The sequence below is a fragment of the Marmota flaviventris genome, chromosome 6, assembly GCF_047511675.1.
Source record: "Marmota flaviventris isolate mMarFla1 chromosome 6, mMarFla1.hap1, whole genome shotgun sequence".
Lineage (NCBI taxonomy): Eukaryota > Metazoa > Chordata > Mammalia > Rodentia > Sciuridae > Marmota > Marmota flaviventris.
The window spans coordinates 106,812,510-106,826,648 of record NC_092503.1 but is presented as its reverse complement, the minus strand read 5'-3'; the positions used below and the strand labels follow the sequence as shown (position 1 = coordinate 106,826,648).

At 33.6% G+C, this 14,139-nt stretch overlaps 1 protein-coding gene across 2 annotated transcripts in view; it reads left to right on the top strand.

Moving 5' to 3' along the window:
- Cd2ap (CD2 associated protein) overlaps positions 1-14,139 on the top strand; it is a 129,510-nt gene that overhangs the window by 54,154 nt on the left and 61,217 nt on the right. The window lies entirely within an intron of this gene.

The window sequence follows — 14,139 nt, the reverse complement described above, 5'->3', positions numbered from 1 at the left end:
CTCCATTGCTTTTAGGTCTTTATTGAGGCAGAGCATCATGGTAGGGAATATGCAGTGGAGCAAAGCTGCTCAGCTCATGGTGGCCAGGAAGCAGTCAGAAGAAGGGGTGGGGACAAACTATAACCCTCCAAGAGCATGCCCCCAGTAACCTACTTTATTCAGCTAGTCCTCATCTCCTAAAGTTTCTGCCACCTCCCAATAGCCTATTAAAAAACTGTGAATTCATCAATGTATTAATTTATTGATGAGGTTAGAGTCTTTTTGATCTATTCATGTCCACAGGCCCCACCTGTGAACACTGCTGCATTGGGGAACCAAGCTTTGAGCACAGGAGCTTTTGGAGAACATTTCAGATCCAAATTGTAACACTATGTATTTTTAAAAAATAAATAATAATTTGTATCTGGGTGGCACTTTGTAATTTGTTGAGAGCCCCAGCCAGACTGCGGCAGTAATTTATTAAGTAGCTTTGCTATACACATTCTCATTTAGCCTATAATAGTCTTGTGATGTAGGGAAGATAATAATCTCATTTTAAATATGGTTACATTCAGAATGAAAGTTAAATGATTTGTCTACTGTTGGATAGCTAATGACATCCAGCATCTTAACAACAACAACAACACAACAGCAACAACAAAATAAATAAGATTAAGGAGAAAGCCTTAAATTATAATTTACTACCCACTTTAAACTTTCCTAAATGCTTGTGTTATTTTATAAATATATAATTGTGGAATGGACAGTAGAACTAGTCTCCCTATTATTATTTCAGGTAGTTTTACTGAAGAACAGTGATAATCATATTTGGCTTAGAAGATGAATGGAAAGGTCAAATCATTTTTGTGGCCTATTGTGAAAAATTTTAAATACTATAAATTTGTTTTGTGCTGGGTGCAGTAGCATACAGCTGTAATCCCAGCAGCTTGGAGGGTAAGGTAGGAGGATCACAAGTTCACAGCCAGCCTCAGCAATGGTGAAGTGCTAAACAATTCAGTGAGACCCTGTCTCTAAGTCAAATACAAAATAGGGCTGGGGATGTGGCTCTGTTGATTGAGTGCCCCTGAGTTCAATTCCCAGTACCCTTCATCACCCCCCAAAATTTTGTTTTATGATGAACATGTCCAATTCACTGCCCTTTTGCAATGTTAGTTTTTCTTCTAATTTTAAAGGTATTTCACAATAAGTATAGGACAAGGATCCATGAACTTAATGTATGGAATATTATTATTTTTGTCATTTTTGCTTCAGTGTTACTTTGTAATAAAGACAACATTATAGATAAAGTTGATTTCTCATTACTTTCCTCTTTAGAAACACCTGTATTCTGAAATTGTATTATATATCCATCCAGTTTATGGTTTTATACCTATTTGCCTGTACACAAACAAGTAATATTTTATTGTGATTTAGATATTTATATAATTATTGTTGATGTGCAACTTTTCTTAATATTTGTGGTTTTGATATGGATATGTAATGTAATTATTTCCGCTGCAATGGGTTTTATATCACTAGTTAGCTCATAGTGATTAGTAGAGCATGATAGGATAGGGAAAAGTGGCGTTAAAATAATTTCTAAGTAAGAACAGTAATAAAGATTATAGAATTCAGATTTTATCAAGAAAAGGCAAGATTCTCAGCTTGGGTGCTTGGGGTTCATTTAGCATAACCCACCCATCCAGTTGTTTGTCTGCTTTTCTTATCATATCTTTCTAAGTGATCATTGTACCTGGGCATTTTCTTCAAAGTTACACAGTCTTGGCATTGTGAAACTTTTAAATCTTACCACTCACCTCTGCTCTTGTCTACATTGAGTGTTCACAAGCTAACCTTCCCACTTAATGGATTTTTATACATTTTTAATAGCTCCTGAATAATCCTTTATGTATGACTACTTGAGCAGTCTAAATTATTGTCCATCTTCTGAGTTTCAATTATTGTTACTTTTTACATTTTTAGTGCTGAGGTTCCAAAGTTCTATAATTTGCCCAAAGTCACACTGGTAAGGACTTAGTAGTAGTTAGCTTTATTATAGGCAAATGTCAGATTTTTTTTTTTTAATGAGAAATGTATTTTTGCTATGTGCTGGTTATTAGAGAAATATGATCATTTTGTAATATCCTTTATGCTTTTGTGGATGTAAGGACAAAGTGATATGAAATTCTTCAGTAGCACCAATGTAGTTGAAAAATATTAAAATTACAAAATTTAAATTTCTTTCAGAAAGGCACATGACGTAAGGAGATATCAAAGACCAAAGATGAAATAGAAATATGTGAAAAAAAGTCAAAATAATAATATAAGTACAAAAAGAATCAGGGTTTGAACTGCATAGTTGTTTGTAGATAACTTTGCAGAATGTTTCATTTATGGCCTTCTACTATCCCCACTCCTAGAAATTCTCCTCAAAAACAAGTTTTTATTATACAAGTTGAGGAAATTAGAATCAGAATAGGTGAGTTTATATTGTGATACTAAAATTAGTACCACATGTGGAATAATAATATAAAATGACAGTGGTGGAATAATAGAATGAGAGTATGATCTTTTCATGCAATTTTTTGTGATATAGCTAGCCAAAACTCTGAGCAGCTTTTCATGTGTTAGCACAACCTCCTGGAGCTACTTCAGTCTTGTGGCAATTTCTTATCAAGTTGTACTTCTTTGATAAAGTAGGGCAAGATAGTATGAAGAATTAGATTCCAATTTTAAGTGCTTCCCTGTGGAAGTGGTGTATTACTTTCCTTTGTATTTCATTGGCCGGAGCAATGGTATAGTCTTTGGTCTTGTGTTCCATCAAGAGGGGCAAGAAAATATGATCTTATTATGTGTCCAGAATGACAGTAGAATTAGAAACACTAGGTGAGCACTAGTAATGTCTACTGTACCAGATACATGCATTAATTGATATTCATGAAGTCTACATCATTAGTGCTATGTAATGAAGTCGATGTTTTCTTTATTTTATTGCCTCAGGTTAAGAGAAGATCCGAGAATGTTTAGAATAAGGTAGTGATATTAGAACAAAAAGTGTTAATATATATAGAAAAGAGTGTTAATATAGAGAAGATACCAATAATCTGATTTAAAAAATAGACATTTTTCAAAAGAAGTCATAATAGATAGTCAGCTATTTGAAAAAAATGCTCAGTATCACTAATCAGCACAGATATACAAATCAAGGCTGTTATCAATAAGACCAAGATAACAAGTGATGGCAAGGATGTAGGTGGGAGTATAAATTTCTATAGCCAAACAATATGGAGATTACTCAAAAAGTTAAAAATAGAACTACTAGCAATCCCACCACTGGGTATGTATCCAGAATAAGTAAAGTTAGTATGTTAAAGAGATGTCCACATTCCCTTTCTCTCTCTCTCTCTCTGTCTCTCTCTCTTTCTCTCTCTGTTCTTAAGATTGAATCCAGGGGCACTTAACTACTGAACCACATCCCTAGTTCTTTTTTATATAAAATTTTATTTAGAGACAAGAGTCTCACTGAATTGCTTAGGTCCTCACTAAGATGCTGAGGATGACTTTGAACTTCTTCCCCATTCTCCTGAGCTGCTGAGGTTATAGGCCTGCACCACTGTACCTGGCACATTCCCGTTTTCATTAGAGCATTTTTCAACATATCCAAGAAATGGAGACAACCTTAGTATCCATTAACTGACAAATGAAGGAAGTGTGGTGTCTATGCTCAATGGATTATTATTTAGCCACAAAAAGAATGAAATGCTATCATTTGTGACAACATGGATAGAATTATAGATTACTATATAAATTGAAGTAAGCCAGGTACTTGATAAGTACTATATGATCTCACTCATATATGAAATCTAAAAATGTTAATCTCATAGAAGTCGAGAATATAATAGCAGTTACCAGAGGCAGGGAGATTAGAAAGTAGGGAGGAATGGGGAAGGGATCATCAGTGGATTTAAGTTTCAGTTTGGAACAGGAGATTTTGGTGTTCTATTATAGTAGACTATAGTTAATATGCATTTCAAAAAGCTGCCACGATTTTGAAAGTTTTTTCCATTAAACTTAATACATGTTTTAGGAGATATGTTTAATCTGATTTAAACATACAATGAATACACACATTGAAACATTACATATTACCTTGGTAATATGTCTAATTTTTATGTTTTTAATGTATCTGCTAAAAGTTAATTTTTAAAGTTGGAAAACAGAATGGACAGTGAGGCTGTTTTTTCTTTTTCTTTTTAAAATTTTGTTATATATGATAGAATGCTTTACAATTCATATTATATATAGAGAGCACAATTTTTTATATCTCTGGTTTTTACATAAAATAGAGTCACACCATTTGTGTCTTCATACATGTACTTAGGGTAATGATGTTTATCTCATTCCACTGTCTTTTCTATCCTCCATGCTCCCCTCCCTTCCCTTTCATCTAATCCTCCTATGCCCCCTCCCACCACCACATTATGAATCAGCATCGTTAAATCAGAGAAAACATTCAGCATTTGTTTTTTTGTGATTGGCTAACTTCACTTAGCATTATTTTTTCCAACGCCATCCATTTACCTGCAAATACTATGGTTTTATTTTCTTTTATTGCCAAATAATATTCCGTTTTGTATATATACCACATTTTCTTTATCTGTTCATCTACTGAAGGGCATCTAGGTTGGTGCCACAGTTTAGCTATTGTGAATTGTGCTGCTATAAACATTGATGTGGCTGTGTTCCTGTAGTATGCTGTTTTGAATCCTTTGAGTATAGACCCAAAAGTAGGATAGCTGGGTTAAATGATGGTTCCATTCCCAGTTTTCCAAGGATTTTCCATACTGCTTTCCATATTGGCTGCACCAGTTTTGCAGTCCCTCCAGCAACGTAAGATTGCGCCTTTCCCCCCTGACATCCTTGCCGACACTTATTGTTGTTTGTATTCTTAATAGTTGCCATTCTGACTGGAGTGAGATGAAATCTTAGAGTGGTTTTGATTTGCATTTCTCTAATTGCTAGCAATGTCAAACTTTTATTTTTTTATATATATATTTGTTGATTGACTGTATCTTCTGAGAAGTATTTGTTCAGGTCCTTGGCCCATTTATTGATGGGGTTGTTTTTTTGGTGTTAACATTTTTGAGTTCTTTACATATCCTAGAGATTAGTGCTCTATCTGATATGCATGTTTCAAAAGTTTGTTCCCAAATTGTTGGCTCTCTATTATTTTTATGTACAGAGTAATTGAGATTTAAGGGGAAAGTCATGGACAATTAAGTGTTATTTCCCTGTGATTTTACCTTTAGTACAGCACTTTGGTATGTTAATTCTGGTTTGTTTTTGGTTTGGTTGTTTGTAGGAGGAAGGAGTACCAGGGATTGAACCCAAGGGAGTTTAACCGAGACAGAACCCCAGCGTTTTTTTTTTTGTTGTTTTTTTTTTTAATATTTTGAAATAGAGTCTTACTAAGTTGCTTAGGGCCTTGTTAAGTTGCTGAGGCTGACTTTGAACTTGCAGTCCTCCTGCCTTAGCCTCCCGAGCCACTGGGATTACAGGTGTGCACCACCGCACCTGGATTTTATGGTGCCTTTTACATACATACAAATGGTCACCCTTGTGTTACAGTTGCCTAGAGTATTCAGTACAAACCTGTACACAGAGAGTAGTGGTTGATAACCTTGGATCTCAAAGGTTTATATTCCTAAAGGGGAAACTTGTGTTGAAAAAAAGTAAAATGAGTTGCCTCAAAGTTCAGTACCCAACTTTGTTTCTGTTGACAGTTGTGGGGGAGGACTCCTTACTTCTTCCAGGTGAGAAGCCTCCATTGCTTTGCCTGGCTAAAGGGGCAGGTGTGCCATATTAATGTTTCTGGAGTGGCCACTACTGGTTGGGATGGGTTGGAGGGCAGGAGAGAAGTTTTTTTTTCCTATCTTGTGTGCTGGAAAGTCCTGGCTGTCTATTTGGCCTTCTCTGACACTACCTTGTTGGGGATATGGAGATATGGTGGTGGTCATGGTGTCTATTGCAGCCTGGTGAGGATGAAAGTCTACTCAATATTAGCTTGGGTAGGGATGGGGCTAGAATTTTGTTTTGTTTTTTCCCCTGTGCCATTTGACTGCAGTAGAACGGCTACTATCTCAGAGCTTTCTGTCTTGCTAGGATAGCTATTTTTCTGCTCCTTTGGCTAAGGTTAGCAATAGCAGAATTTTCTTGGAGCCATATTGTTATACCTCTTGGCATTTCCAGGTTGCTAACTTCTCTAATACCTGGTCTGCGGATATAGGCAAACTATAAAATCAGTAAATTCACTTCTGTATTGTATAAAATCAGTAAATTCACTTCTGTATTGTTCCTCAAATTCTGGAACCTGGTTTTCTTGGCTATTCTACTTCCTATACTCTACATTTCAGAGTCTTTTCATATATTTATATTTTTAAGTTTTATATTTTTAATTTTAAATATTTTTAATGTCTAGAGTTTTTAACTATACTTAGTGGAAGGAATAGGGTAAAGTACATCTCTAGTTTTTCATAAGAGGAAATCTTTGTTTTTTTTGTACTAGGGAATGAACCTAGAGAATCTCATCCTACTCCTTTTATTTTTCTATTTTGAGACAGGGTCTTACTAAGTTGCTGAGGCTGGCCTCCTGCCTCTTGAGTTGCTAGGATTACAGGCAGGTGCCACCATGCCTGGCAACATAGAAGGTTTAATATAACCTAACCGAGCAATTGGCTGGTTGGAGGCATTTAATAAATGTTTGTGGATTCTGTTAACTGATGAGTTTCATATAAAGGAGTACATAGTCATGTAAGGAGGTGGGGAGGAACAATATTTTAAGGAGGTTGGGGAGGAACAATACTTTAGAAGGTGCATTTAGTAGTTAAATTTACAATTATTGAAGCATAAAAAGATATAGAGAAAGCAGAAAAATATCAGTGAAATAAGATATTAAAACAGAAGGTTAACAATATTTTTTTGATTTTTTTTTTAAAAAATTTTTAGTTATACATGGACACAATAACTTTATTTTGTTCATTTATTTTATGTGGTGCTGAGGATTGAACCCAGTGCCACACATGTGTGAGGCAAGTGCTCTGCCACTGAGCCACAACCAATGGCAGCCCTAACAGAGTCTTTATATACTTAAAGAATATTAAGAGAGTATTTGTGGATTTTTTTTTTTTTTTTTTTTTTGTACTAGGGATTAAACTCAGGGGTACTTAACCACTAAGCCACATCCCCAGTCCTTTTTTGTATTTTATTTAGAGACAGGGTCTCACTGAGTTGCCTAGCACAGAGGCTGGCTTCGAACTCTCAATCCTCCTGCCTCAGCCTGCCTAGCCGCTGGGATTACAAGTGTGTCCCATTGCACCCAGCTTGGAAGGGGGTTTAATCTGTGAATGTGAAGCAACTTTCTTATGAGGTTTGTACTGATTCTCAAGGTGGTGTGGTTTGCTATATTACCAGTTTTGTTATATTTATTTTGATACTTTAAAAAATAAGTGGATATGATCACAGAATATGTCTCAGGTGCTGGTAAGTGAATTACTGTTATATTTTTACATTTAAAATGAAATTTTGATTTCTTTTGAAGACTTCCTGACTTTGAAAAGTATTTTAGACTTTTGACATAATAAGGAAGAAGGGAACAAAAATTATTCACACTTACGTATTTCAGGAAAGAGATAAAAATAATTTGGATTTATTTTCTTGGTTTTAAACTAAGTTTCTAGCTTTTTTGTTGGAAAAAAGATAAATCATTGATTCTGCATTTTTATTTTTTTTTATTAGGCAGTTTAAAAACTTGTAATTGAAAATGTTTAGCTGCCATTTTTTTCTAGATCCATGTTAAATGCCAAAGTAGACATCAGACCTTCATATGTACTTAAAATCTTTTAAAAGAGTCACTTATAAGGAAAAATTAAGTAGCACTATGAGGATTAAGATGATGTATATGGCTACTTTAGGAGGGACTTGTTGATTTTTTTTTTCTTTAAATTGTCATATTATTTTTCTAGAAGAATATTGATTTTGTTTTTAAACTTGTTCGTATTTTACTGTTTCTATGAGAAGAAATATTATTCTAATGAAGGAAATGTCACCTTGATTTTATATGGCTTTTTTTTGGTACCCATGATTGACCCCAGAGGTACTCAACCACTGAGCTTCATCCCCAGACACTTTTTTTTTTTTTTTTTAATTTTTTGTTTTGAGACAGGGCCTCCCTAAATTGCTGAGACTGGATTTGAATTTGTGAACTTCCTCCCTCAATCTCCTGAGCTGCTGGGATTACAGGCATATGCCACTGTGCCCGCAATATATGATTTTTTTTTGCTTGGTTGGAAATTAATATATGACTTTTATATTTAAATTTTTTTATTTTATGAAAATAGTTCTTTTGAATACACATTAATTATATTTTTAAGTGTTAAAAGATGAGTGACTTTAATTAATAGAACAATTCAGGAAAGTAGCTTCATAGCAGTTCAATTAGAGAACATTTGGCATTTATTTTACTTTTATTAATTGGTGACAGATTAATAGAGTAAAAACTGTAGATATCGGAGTATTAAATGGAAGATAACGTAGTATACTTACTAACTGGAAATTATAAAAAGCAGATATCAATTAGCTTGACTAAAGTAATCATTTCACTATGCATATATATATATATAAAACATGTTGTATACTTTTAGTATATACAGTTCTTGTTTTAAAAGATGCTTGATTGCCATTCATGCAGAACATGTTACTTGAGCAGGAAACAAACATTTATTAAAAAGGCAAAAAATAAAATTGATAGATGGACTGCCAAAGTTGTATATAGTTATTTATGAAAAATCAGTTAAAGCATTAATTTTAATCATTGACTAAAAATAATTTGTTTCATGACTTACGTTATTTTAGATGATATTCTAAATCCAATATGGACTGTGTTCAGTGAATTAGAGAAATAATTTATACAGGTAATGCTTGAGAAAATGTATAAAGATTTAGATTTGGTAAAATCACACAATTAATACATGTTGAACCAAAATTCAAGCAAGCATAAAATTATCCTGAGAAGTGCATTTCTTCTTCAAGACCCTCTACTAGCCTCCTTCCTCATTAGGAATTTGTATAGATCCCTATGCATGGTGGTACATTGTAATCCCAGTGACCTTGGTTGAAATTTGAGGCAGGAGGATGGCAAATTCAAGGACAGCTGAAGCAACTTAATAAAACCCTATCTCAGAATTAAAAAGCAAAAAATGGACTGGGTATATAGCTCTGTGGTAAAGTGAACTTTATTTCAGGTCCCCAGTACTACAAAAAAAGTAAAATGAAATTTGATAGCTATCTTTAAAGACTGTTTTCTCTAGAAAATCTTTTAAAATCAATTATTTGTACCCTTCCTCTCCTTTACATACTATGTTTCCACACCATAAATAGAAATTCAACACATTTATGTATATAAGTCATGATAATGTTTGATTGGGATTTAATTTACAAAGTTAAATTCAAACTTTTTCCCTTAAAAAGTTAGTAAATTTTGTTTCTGCTCAGTTATTTTAAATTGGTTACTATTGTAGAATAATTTAACTAGGTTCCATCAGGAAAGTTTGAGTGTTAGAAGCTGGGCTTCTGAGCTATCTCCTGCTCTTGCTTTTTGGACCAGCACTAATTGCCCACTTTTCACTGTTATGTATATTCTCAAGGAGAGTAACATCTTTAAGAGAGGATCTATTGCAGTCTTGATGTCTTTTCAGTCAGAAGAAATTGTAAACACTCTCGCCTTCATTCCCTGAAGTTCTTAGTAAAACCTCTTTATCCTAGGACTGAAATTGTGAATAACATTTTTTTTAAAATTAGCTAGTATGAAAAACGTGACTAGTGTAAAATAATGGAGTATTTTCAAACCATTGCAATCAGTGAAATATGCCTGAAAGAACATGGGTAGAAGAGTTCTTTATGTGTTTTTCCCTCTATATTTCATTTGGCTCTCATTAACATTGTTGAGATAGAAAAAGCAAAGGAGTAGGATGCCATTGACAATGAATTTTTATAACTTTCTCCTCCCTCTTTCCCTACTTTTGCTTTTCCAAATGGAGGAGGGGCAGTTTAAATAGGGAGTCCCTTTGTCCAAAGTGTATAGACAACAATTATGCAGTGAAAAGCATATTTAGAGAGAGAAGTTTAGAAACTTTCAAAAATAGCCCTTTCCTATTACATTTTCCATTGTTGTTTTCCTTGCTGATTTATATGCAAGAAATCAGTACATATAATATAAAGATATGTATGTTAAGGAACATCTTTTTCTGTTCATTTTATTTTGGACTTAAAGGATCCCCCCCCCCCCCCGCCGCCGTGTGTGACTATATTGTTTAATCATAAAAGGAAAATCAACTTTTGGATCATTCTTTAATATGTATAATCACTTACATGGCAAAACAACAACAAATGGTAATAATAACTTTAGGGATGGGGCAGACCATTTTGTTAAGCTAGAATCCTAAATCAGTCATTTCTAGACTAACTTTTAAAAATGTGTGCCTAAAGTTAATTCAGTCAGACTAAAACAGTAGGCATGCACCAAATAAACATTTTTTTTAAGAGAGAGAGAAAAAAATTTTTTTTAATATTTATTTTTTAGTTTTTGGTGGACACAACATCTTTATTTTTATGTGGTGCTGAGGATCAAACCCAGCGCCCCGTGCATGCCAGGCGAGCGCATTACCGCTTGAGCCATATCCCTAGCCCCCAAATAAACATTTAATCCTATAATTTTTTTTTTATTTCTTATTAAATTTTTCTTATTTAATATAATTTTTCATCTCTTCTAATTATGCTTCTGTAAAATAGGAGGTACTAGTTCATATAACATTTCTGGAAATGCAGACTGTTAAGTTAAATGTAAGTATATTTTTAGATTTTTATTAGCTTAAGCAGAGCTATTACTCTGTTAGAAATTTGGTGATTAAATAACCTCTTTCATTTGAGAAATAAAAAGAAGTTCTTGTCTTTTCATCTAGTTTTTAGTTTTTTGGGGGATTCTGTGGAATACAAGTTAATTTCTTTCTGTTTTCAAATCATGATAATGTATTAGCCATGATCAGATAACCAAATTATTATGTAGATATATTATAATGTGAGTTTTGTTGATTATCTTTTTATCTGTTTTTGGTTAGTATAATCAAAGTTAAATATCTTTGATTACCTTAATAGATGAAGAATAGCTGTATTGTACCTCCCCACCAATTTGCTTATATTTCTCATTCACCTCCAGGATGCTACTTCCTACTAGTCAACATAATACTTTTTTTTTTTTTTTTCTTTTTGATGGTGCTGAGGATTGAACCCAGGGCCTATGCATGCTAGGCAAGCACTTTACCAACTAATCTATATCTCCAGCCCAACATAATACTGCATAGAGATTATCTGTATCATATATTTTCTTGGCCACTTTTGTGTTGACATTACATGTTTTGCAGGAAGTTTTAAGAATGAGATTCATTGTTTTTCAGAATTTGTTTTGTCCATACATGATTGCTTTCTAAGGGAAGATACTTTTTTTTTTTTTTAAATTGGAATTTTCTGGAACCATTTTCAAAGTTTAGAAAGAAAGTAAAGTTAGTAGGAAAAAAATACTTTATTGGTAGAATTTATTTTATGTATTGGCTGTTTAGATAAAAGGACAGAGGAAGGATGAAGCACACTGGAAGTCTTTACTACTCTAGCACTTAGTAAAATTATTGTTGAAGACGATGGCCAGAGAGTCTGGGGATACTGCATGTCCAGAGACTGAGGAGCAATGTAGGTTGGTAAGAATGTATATACATATATATATATATATATATATATATATATATATGTATCTAGCAGTGTAAAGAATGATATTGGGGAGAAGGGGTTCTGGAAGAGGAGGTGATGGACCCCAACACAAACCTTGCCCTGTTTATGATTTTGCTTAAAGTCTTGAGGTCACTCGGTGCATATGATAGCATCTTAGTTGGCATTATATATTTGCAAGGCAGTGTTCATTATATTATTAATTTGCTTCCCCCCTTGTCTTGTGTCTTTTGTCTTCAGAAGAATTATTATGTCTAGTATTCAAGGATATGGTTGTCTCTGAAAATATTGAGGGTTCCTAGAATGGTTCTAGATCTTGAGCAAAGAATTAATATATTCACATGGTAAATTTTTATTAAAGATAACACAGATATCTAAGCTTATATAGCTAGTGAACAGAATAGAACCAATATTTGTACCTAGGTTATCTGTCTTCAGAAACTATACTTTGTCTTGTTTGTTCAAAGTAGAGTTACTTTTCTATAGGAACAGAATTTGAACACCAAGCCAAGTGCTTCGTCTCCTGTACTGCAAAGCACCTATAGCTGTTAGAGATGTGACTTTATTAATTAAAATTTAAAAAAAAAAATCTTCCTTTTTTGCTGTACTGGGGATTGAACCCAGAGGTGCTTGGGTGCTTTATCATTGAGCAAAACCCCAGCTCCCTTTAAAAAAATACTTTGTTTTAAGACAAGGTCTTTCAGTGTTACTCAGGCTGGTCTTGAACTTAATCCTCCTGCCTTGGCTTCCTGAGAAGCTGGGATTATAGGCATCTGTCAACTTTATATTATTTTTAAAAATGTAGGTAGCTTATGAGACATAGTAGAAGCCAAAATGAGCACTCTTTGGAATGTTGAGGTTCTAATTACCAGTCTTTATGTAGATTGTATGTTTTTTTTTAGTTTGGAAAATACTTAGTGCAGTCTGAAAACCTTGAAGTTAACACATGTGATATGACTTGCTTTTTTGTTTTGTCTTACTTTGTTTTGTTTTTCTGATACTGGGGATTGAACACAAGTCCTCACATGTTAACTGAACACTTTAAACTGTCATAAAGCCCTTTTTTTCAAAACCTTCACAGGTTTTGAACTTGGGATCCTCCTGCACCAGGAGGATCTTCCTGCACCAGCCTCCCATCTAGCTGGAATTACAGGCGTGCGCCACTATGCCCAATTGTGTGTTACTCGCAAATCAGAGTACTTTTTCTTGAGTACACTACTAATCAGAATGAATCAGTGTACCTTGTGGAATACTGTGTGTATCTTCTATGATTTGTACTTCGTCATTTTTTCGCAATTTGCTATCCATTTAACTGTTTTTTCTAAACTAAAAGAACTCTTTTTCTGATTAGAAAGTAATATGCATTGTTTATAAGCATCAAACAGTTCTGAGCAATATAAAGTCAAAATCATTAGAAACCCTACAAGCTAGATGATGGAGAAATGTGTGAAACTGTACTACATTCATTGAAGAAATGTGCCGGTTTTTGCTGCTCATAGGCTGTTGGTATTCTGTCCTTACTTCCCATGGACAAGCAAAGTACAGGGTTGAGATAGGTATACAAAGAACTATACTAAATTTATTCAGTCTGAGAGACCAGAGGGCAAACATGAACATGTACAAACTTTTTTCTCTTGTCTTTATTCCCTAAGCAATAAAATACAACTACTTCCATGTCATATTGTTTTAGGTATTATAAATAATGTAGCGCTCATTTAAAGTACATAGGAAGATATGTGTAGGTTATGGGCAAATATATCATTTTATGTAAGGGACTTGAGTATCTGCAGATTTCTGTGTGCTGGGATGGGGCATGCTGGTTCTAGAACTAATCCTCCATAGATATCAACAGATGATTGTATCATTAGTTTTTTTTAAAGTAGTTTCTTATTAATAGCTCTTCAAGCTCTTAGTTTATTATAAACAATATGTTCTCAAACTCAATCCATATATACATATAATATTCATCTTAAGGTAGTTGTCAGTTTATTTTTATAGGATCAATCCCTAGAAATAGATTTGTTATTCCATACACATTACAGTTTTTGATTAGTTTTGCCTTTAAGCAGGTCTGACAGTACTTTTAAAGTTTTTAATTTTGTAAAGGTAAATGTCATAAAAATTTTTATTATATCCTCAGTCTTCATTTATTTATTTCCATTTCCTTTTGGAATTATCTGCTCATGGAGTTTGCTCATAAAAAGATAATTTATTAATTTTATGGAGAATTTCTTGAAATAATAAATCCGTTGATACTTTTATATTGTGATTTTTTTCCAGCTTCTTTACTGTTTATCTTTGCCATCCAAATGTTTGATTCACCATTAT